General features: G+C 36.2%; 1 long non-coding RNA gene across 1 annotated transcript; it reads left to right on the top strand.

Annotated features, from left to right (window-relative positions):
• Nucleotides 1–244: 244 nt before the first annotated feature.
• On the top strand, nt 245–9,395 carry LOC125266139. The gene is made up of 3 exons (XR_007184449.1): nt 245–430; nt 541–610; nt 9,259–9,395. It is a non-coding gene; the product is annotated as an uncharacterized LOC125266139 (long non-coding RNA).
• The last annotated feature ends 93 nt before the right edge of the window (nt 9,396–9,488 follow it).

Genomic DNA, 9,488 nt, shown 5'->3' with positions numbered 1-9,488 from the left:
AAAAAATATTCTCATCGCTTTATAATATTAATGTAGAACCACTGTACTCACATGAACTGTTTTAAATATGTTTTGAGTACCTTTATGGATCTTGAGAGAGGAAGTGTCATTGCTGTCTATGCAGGCCTCACTGAGCCATCAGATTTAATCAAAAATATCTTAATTTGTGTTCCGAAGATGAACGAAGGTCTTAAGGTGCGGTCACACTGCACTTTTCGTCCCATCGAATTCCATTCAAACGCATGCGAATGCGTCAGACCGGAAACGCAAGCTTGTGCAAAAAATTTCGCATTTCGCTGCGTTCCAAAGTTCAAGTTTGGTGAACTCTGACTTGCGAATTCGCATCACGTGAAGACCAGTAGAAGACAGATTCATCACGGCATGGCCTCTTGGCTGAATTAAAATAATGATATTTTTGCAGTAAAGTCAAGTAGGTTCTATATTTTTACATTTTGAATTTATTACTATATGTTATATGTTGAATTCATGTTTATAAAAAAAGACGCTGTAGACCGTGATGTCATATCACAACCGTTACAGCATCCGAAGAAATTTCACACGTTCAAAGTCCAGTGTGACCGTGGCTTTAGGGGTGCAGAACGACATGAGGGTGAGTAATAAATGACATTATTTTCATTTTTGGGTGAACTAACCCTTTAACCCAAGGATAAAAGTTTAAACCCTCAGGTCAAAGTGTAGTATAAAAAGCCTTTATAGTGGGCATAATCCAATGCAGTGTTTCAATTCTGCTGAAAAGAAAGAAAACCTAAAGAAACCAGGTAGCAGCTCTCAATTATACTGAATACTGCTATTCATCCATCACTGCTTGCTGAAGGGCAGCATATTGATGGGAGCTGTCATTATTACCGTTTCATCTTCATGCAGACAGAAACTCAATGGACAGCATTGGCACAAAGGACAGAGCCACTTAAAGACACAAACACACACTTTTGCTATGATCAGTCTCACCTGGGTAATTCCCGCGACTACATACAGTGCTCATACATGATGCGAATACTTAAGATGCATCACGTATGCAGATCAAAGTCTGCCACAGTGGAGTTTTGAATTGGGCTCATTTTAGTCTGGGTTGAAGGCCACCAATCACTACTGTCAATTTAAACTAACCGCTGATCACAACTGTTCTCCATCATTGTCATTGTAAAGATCCCAGTCTCTTACTTTTACCCATTAAAGTAGAGAAACAAGCGAATGCCTGTGTCTGGAATACAGAATCCTGTCCATTTTCCAAATGCCACAGATCGATAGGCAATTTGATGGATGGCTTCAGGAATAGGAAGATCCCACCATGAGAGTCCTTAGCTCAATCTAACAGGACTTGTGTAAATCAGGTTAACAGCAACCTGAGGCAAGAAGACACGTGAGTAGACAGAATATTCCTGTCTGTAGCCGGTGGATATTTGTGTTACTATACAAATGACAACAACTCTTGTTAATTCTCTGTGTGATTTTCTGCAAACTGCCATTCGTTGCGCCAAAAGCTTCAAATCAAACAGCATATATATTAATGCAGCAACATGTATGTGCATTGAATTTAGAGTGTTGACAGGGAATAGGAGTGCACATACTCACTTATCTCTAAAGAACGCCTACACTGACAGTGGTGTGCAGTTGTACAGTGACCCAAAGTCAGAGTTACTGATATCTGGCGACATGCTAACAGACACTCCTGGTGATTTGACAAAATTGAGTTTTACTATTATGGAAATAAGCAGCTGTGGCAAATACCAATGGGTGTGCAGACGTGTATCCGTATTTGGTCAAATACAGATAAATACACATTATAAACAGAACTCGACCACTTCCAGTGTTTTTGATTGTATTAAAAAAAGTGTGAACCAAAGAAATCTACCTGAAAAAAGTAGCATTTATCTTCATTCAGATGCTCAGATGGCATAGACTGGAAGTACGCAAACAGTACGCAACCTGCTTGTGGTCGTGCTCATGGATGCTCAGTTCTGGGTGAGGAGATTTTTGAGCAATCACCAGAGCTGTAAATGCCACGTTATTAATCAGCGACAACAATGATTGGCTGATGGCAACACAAGAACACTCACATAAGGCTCATTTTCTTTTAATTTATTATAAATGATATATACACTACCATTCTAAAGATTTGGGATGGTAAGATCTCACTAAAGCTGCATTTATTTGATCAAATATACAGTTTTTGTTCAAAAACAGTAATATTGTAAAATATTATTTGAATATATCTTAAAATATGATTTATTCCTGAATTTTCAGCATCATTACTCCAGTCTTCAGTGTCACATGATCATTCAGAAATCATTCTAATATACTGTTTTGGTGCTCAAAAAACATTTCTTATTATTATGATCGATGTTAAAAACAGTTGAATTTTTTAATTACAGTTTATTTAATTGCAGGTACAGTTTAAATGCTTATTTTTTCAGGATTTTTTAATAAATAGAAAGTTCAAAAAACAATTTATTTAAAATATAAATCTTTTATAACATTATAGTTAACTCTCACTTTTGATCAACTTAATTTGTCTTTTTTTTTTCTTTTTTTTTTATAAAGGCATTAACAAGCCGTAACATTATAACCACAAAAATGACAATCACTTCTTGAAAATAAGATTAAAGACATTTATAATTTTACAAAACATTTTTAATTCAAATCAATTATAGTCTTCTGAACTTTCTGTTCCAATAAAAAAAAAAATAAATAAATAAAAAAATCATAATAAACAATTCTACTCTTTCCACACTCAAACAGCCATTTTCAACTAATAATAAGAACAAGAAAAAGAAATATTTCTTGAGCAGCAAATCAGCATATTAGAATGATTTCTGAAGGATCATGTGATACTCAAGGGGCTGCTGAAAATTCAGCTTTGCCATTACAGAAAGAAAAAAAAAAAAAAATATATATATATATATATATATATATATATATATATATATATATATATATATATATATGAGCAATATCACACTTGTAGCCGTGAGATATGGCTGTATATCAGCACAGCTGTGATTCGTCCGTAGGCACAAGGCCGCAGGTAATAACAGCGTGCTTATATACAGCCATATCGCACGGCTACGAGTGTGATATTGCGTTTATACAACAGTTCGACGGCACGAGCGTGTAAATAAATAAGAACAACAACACTTTACAAAATTGTAAAGTGTCTTTAAAACCCTCTTTTGTGCAGCACTACTTCCTTCCGCCACTCCGTTACTAATTCTAAAACGTCACTTTAGAACTAGTAACGAAGGAACGTTGAGTCGCTTCATTGAAACTCATTGAATTTTGTACAGTATTGAGAGTGAGAGAGAGATCGCCTGAGAGAGTAGGCTATTACCTGTGTCTGATATACTGCATTACATTCATTCTTCAAGACAAAAAGACAAAACAAGACTAAGTAAGAACAGCATTTTTTGCAGTGCAGAGCTTCACAGGTTGTCACTGGAGTCCTCTTCCACTCCTCCATGAAGACATCATGGAGCTGGTGGATGTTAGAGACCTTGCGCTACTCCACCTTCCGTTTGAGTATGTCCCACAGATGCTCAATAGGGTTTAGGTACCCTCAGCTTCTTCAGCATGGCAGTGGTCATCTTGGAGGTGTGTTTGGGGTCATTATCATGTTGGAATACTGCCCTGCAGCCCAGTCTCCAAAGGGAGGGGATCATGCTCTGCTCATTCATGGTTCCATCAATGAACTGTAGCTCCGCAGTGCCGACAGCACTCATGCAGCCCCAGACCATGACACTCCCACCACCATGCTTGACTGCAGGCAAGACACACTTGTCTTTGTACTCCTCACCTCGTTGCCGCCACACACGCTTGACACCATCTGAACCAAATAAGTTTATCTTGGTCTCATCAGACCACAGGACATGGTTCCAGTAAGCCATGTCCTTAGTCTGCTTGTCTTCAGTAAACTCTTTGTTCTTGTGCATCATCTTTAGAAGAAGACCTTCTCCTGGGACGACAGCCATGCAGACCAATTTGATGCAGTGTGCGGCATATGGTCTGAGCACTGACAGACTGACCCCCCACCCCTTCAACCTCTGCAGCAATGCTGGCAGCACTCATACGTCTATTTCCCAAACACAACCTCTGGATATGACGCTGAGCATGTGCACTCAACTTCTTTGGTCGACCATGGCGAGGCCTGTTCTGAGTGGAACCTGTCCTGTTAAACCACTGTATGGTCTTGGCCACCGTGCTGCAGCTCAGTTTCAGGGTCTTGGCAGTCTTCTTATAGCCTACGCCATCTTTATGTAGAGCAACAATTCTTTTTTTCAGATCCTCAGAGAGTTCTTTGCCATGAGGTGCCATGTTGAACTTCCAGTGACTAGTATGAGAGAGTGAGAGCGATAACACCAAATTGAACACACCTGCTCCCCATTCACACCTGAGACCTTGTAACACTAACGAGTCACATGACACCAGGGAGAGAAAATGGCTAATTGGGCCCAATTTGGGCATTTTCACTTAGGGGTGTACTCACTTGCCAGCGGTTTAGACATTAATGGCTGTGTGTTGAGTTATTTTGAGGGAACAGCAAATTTACACTGTTATACAAGCTGTACACTCACTACTTTACATTGTAGCAAAGTGTCATTTCTTCAGTGTTGTCACATGAAAAGATAAAATAAAATATTTACAAAAATGTGAGGGGTGTACTCACTTCTGTGAGATACTGCATATTTTACATATATATAAAATAGAAAACAGTTTAATAAAATTGCTGTTTTACTGTATTTTTGATCAAATAATGCAGCCTTGGTGAGCATAAGGCTTTCAAAAAAAATCTGTAACTTTACAATAAGGTCTCATTTATTAACATCAGTTAATGCATTAACGGACATGAACTAACAACGAGCAATATATTTTTAAAGGATTGTTTTAACCTTTGTTTGTTCATATTAGTTCTTAATTCTGAAAAGTGGACGTTATATACCAGAAAGGAAACACATGGTTGGAGGAGTTAAAATAAAGTCATGTCAGAGATCTATTATGAAAAATTACAAAGATGAAATTGTTTTGCAATAATATTTCACCACATATGACCACAAGTAAACATGGTAATTTTCAATTATTTCATGTTGACTATTTAACCACAGCATATGTCTTCAGGTCAGCCATTCTGAAAAATCCTTGAATGTGAGTTTTAATAAAGTGCTCACATAAAATGGACATGATTCAATGTAAGAATATCAGACATTGAACAGACATCAAAACTCCCTAAGCTGCATTCTGCACAACTCACAATTAATTACATGTCATCTCATCAAACTTTGAGAGACAAAGGAGCCTGCATTCATTAGCTGACAATGATGAACTAATAGTGGCGTGACTGCGAGAGAGAAAGTGAGATTTCATAGTCCCATACCAGGACCAAGGGCCACTGCGAAATGTGCAATTACCCCTGTGGAATTGTGAACACACTGTGTGTGATCAGCCGTTTGGGCGAGTGGAGTGTCAACACTTCCAGATGAAACTTGACACGCTGATTAATGGCACGGCGGCAGACTGCCACTGAGCTCATGAGATAGATGGGCCGGAGTTTAGTTTGACTTCAGACCACTGCATGTCGCAGATTAATGCTCATCCTACTCTGGGATCTTGGTTTAATGCATCAAGTTAGGCGAGCTCTTCAAAACAAATGGATTGACAAATTAATATTTCACCAGAACAAATAATGCTGCAGCATGTTGATCTATGTTTGTCTAAGTTACCTGTCAGAAAGTGTCTTTTTAGGCAATCTTTGCTGTCTAGTCATGATCAAAGATATAAAGAAAAACTATCCATCAGATTTAACTAGACTATCAGTTTAACATGTTAGAGATATAAAAAAAATATATATAAAAAACTGCATGCAATAGTAGCTACGGAGTCAATAAAATGATGATTAATTTCTCCTGCTACTTCAACTGGATTGTTTATTACCTTTCCCTTTATTTTAATTTCTAAAATGTTCCTATCCTTTCCAGATAATTCTAGGATTGCCACTTGCTTTTTATAGTCAGGAAGATGTCAGGTTTGGCTTTTCTTAATTTCTTTACCACACAATTCCTTAACGTGTTAAATCGATATTTATCATGGCCCAATTTACTTCTAAGTGAAAGTTTTAGGGCTTGATCCCGTTCTTTCATCAAATCCAAAACATCATTTATCCATTGGACCATGTTTTAATCTTTCAATGATTAAGTTTGCAAATATAATCTGTAATAATATTCTCTAATTTTTTGGTGAAAATATGACTATCTTCCTCCTGATTGGTACCCAATAGCAGATCATACCTGATCATATCTGCTGAACAGCACCTTTAAAATGTTCCTGTTTATTTTTTGGGATCCCAAAAGATTCACATTTCTTAGCAAACGAGCTAAACCTCTTCTTTGTTAGTTTTCTAGCCAAAATTCTTATAAAAACTACAATTAGAAGAGGGTGGGCAATAAATTACAGTAAGAGTAAACAACATTTGCGGTGATAAAATAATATTTAAACCAATGCATTCCAAATCCTGACTGTTTAACCACTGAATTTCATTACACTGAATACTATACTTTATATATATAATTACTCCACCTCCCTTGGAACCTACTCTATTCTTCCTAAAAACATTAAAACTGGGCACATGAACTACTGCAGGAGAAACATTTTCATTTAGCCAAGTCTCTGATAAACAAAGGTAGTCTAAATTGGACTTCAATAAGAGATAATGGACTTGATCAATTTTTTGATTTAATGCTTCTTATATTCAAATGACCACCTAAGAGTCCCTTTAGGATCCCAAACTATTCTAGATTGATTGACAGTCCGAAATATCTTCTATTTCCTGTTTTTTTTTAAGATTGCTGCATTAACCATAACCAATTATTTAGACGTTTTATCTCCACGCAGCCCACGACTTCTGTGCCAGCTAGATAATCTTCGAGCCGTCACATGCCGTAGATCACCAAACCCAGCATGATTATCGTTAGGCTGCACGGCCTCCGTGGTCCCCACGCCAGCGATGACGCCCCAAGCAGACACGACACCCACAGCAAGGGAGATTAGTTGGTTGAGTGTAATCAGACGGTAACGTTAACATGCTACAAAAAGTGCGTACCTCTGTGCGTCATGCATTTTTATTGGAACTTTCTGTTCCAATAAAAAAATCATAATAAACAATTCTACTCTTTCCACACTCAAACACAGCCATTTTCAACTAATAATAAGAACAAGAAAAAGAAATATTTCTTGAGCACCAAATCAGTATATTAGAATGATTTATGAGAAATGTATAAAAAAATTAATTATATATATATATATATATATATATATATATGTATGTATATATATATATATATATATATATATATATATATACACACATATTATGTGTGTGTGTGTGTGTGTGTATATATATGTATATGTGTGTGTGTGTGTGTGTGTGTGTGTGTGTGTATATATATAGGTAAAAAAATGTAACTACAATAAGGTCTCATTTATTAACATCAGTTAATGCATTAACGGACATGAACTAACAATGAGCAACATATATTTAAAGGATTGTTTTAACCGTTTTTCTTTATATTTTGTCAGTTTATTAAGTGATATTAACAACTTTTGATCTTAAAAAAATGTATTAGCAAATGTTGAGATATACATTATTTTTTCATCTTAGTTAATGTTAAAGTATTAATCATTTTTTAGTTCATGTTAACAAATGTAGTTAAGTAATATTAACTAATGAAACCTTATTGTAAATTGTTACAAAAATTACATTACACCAATACCAGTAAGTTTCAGAGAGAGGTCTACACAATAACAATAACAAATACCAACAACAACAAATAAAATAATAAAATATACACTAGATGTCGCTGTGTATATATCTATGGCGGCAGCCAATGAGCGTAAGGATTCTCTCCGACGTTTAGATAGTGCGGGTTACGTCATGGCGAAATACATTCACGGGGTGACTCGAGTCATATATATGTAAATAAAACACTATAGAAAACTATTATGAGTACTCTCTTTACATTGGGTTCTTCTGTTGTCTGAGAGTTGATTGACAGCTTTTAGGTGCGTTATTGGCAGCGCGCGCCACCCTCTGGTTACGTGAACGCGTCACCACCGCATTAGCACTGAAAATATGGGGAATTTTTTAAGACATTAAACAGTTAGTTCACCCAAAATAATGTAATTTATTATTCACACTCATGTCGTTCTACAGTCGTAAGACCTTCGTTCATCTTCGGAACACAAATTAAGATATTGTTGATGAAATCCGATGGCTTGATCACTTTTTTGATTTCAAAACACTGCTTCAGAGCTTTACAGATCGAATCAGTGAAATGGAGTGCCAAAGTCACGTGATTTCAGCAGTTTAGCCGTTTGAAAGGAGATCCGAATCACTTATTCGAAACAAAAGATTCATAAAGCTCAGAAGCTTCATGAAACAGTGTTTTGAAATCGGTCCATATATATATTGTTGAAAAGTCATTATTTTGTTTTTTTGGTGCACAAAAAGTATTCTTGTCACTTTATAATATTAAGATAGAACCACATGAACTGTTTCAAATATGTTTTTAGTACCTTTATGGACCTTGAGAGTTTGAATGGCATTGCTGTGAATTCAGGCCTCACTGAGCCATTGAATTTCATGAACACTAGGCCTATCTTAATTTGTGTTCCGAAGATGAACGAAGGTCTTACGGGTGTAGAACGATATGAGGGTGAGTAATAAATTACATTATTTTCATTTTTGGGTGAACTAACCCTTTAATCACACAACCTATTCGATATTCTATAATTAAATAAACTCGTGACACATCCCTACCGTTAACTAAAACACAATTTACTTCTTAATGTGGAAACAGTTTTAAATTAGCACCAAACTACTGAATACAGTTTTAAAGTCTAATTGTAGTTTCTAATTGTAGTGGCACTGTTTATTTCAAAGTCTAACCTGAAATGTAAGCAAATACTGCACCCAATTAATATTCATGAGCCAGTCCTTTGCCATGTCATGATGTCACAACCAACATTTCAGTGTGCTACCTTTATTTATTTATTTATTTTTTTAAATAAAATTGACACCCATGGTCAAAATACATTGGATATGCATGAATAAAACCAAATTACATTAGAGCACCAGTAAAGCAAACAATATTTAGCTTTACAGTCTTAATTTCCATGCAAAATGTAACATGAAAGTAAACATTGAGAACATCTAAATAAGAATAAGAAAAAATATTCTTTAATTTCTTTCAGAAACTTCAGCAAGAGCCCATTTTAGGAGAAGATGAGCCTGTGGGCATGCGGCGGGACACACTTCAGTGGAGGAAATTCATCACAGCACCCTTCGCTCCTTGTTTTAATTACACACAACAAACGGCATAGATGTTTCCTAATAAGATGGAGTCAGAGAGGGTCTCATTACCAGTTATGAAGGAGAAAAGAGGGAGGGGGAAAGTGGGAGTGCTTTCATAAGCAAAAGAGAG

Source organism: Megalobrama amblycephala, linkage group LG4 (assembly GCF_018812025.1).
Source record: "Megalobrama amblycephala isolate DHTTF-2021 linkage group LG4, ASM1881202v1, whole genome shotgun sequence".
NCBI classification, from domain to species: domain Eukaryota; kingdom Metazoa; phylum Chordata; class Actinopteri; order Cypriniformes; family Xenocyprididae; genus Megalobrama; species Megalobrama amblycephala.
The sequence above is the reverse complement of the archived record's forward strand: the minus strand, read 5'-3'. Positions and strand labels throughout refer to the sequence as shown.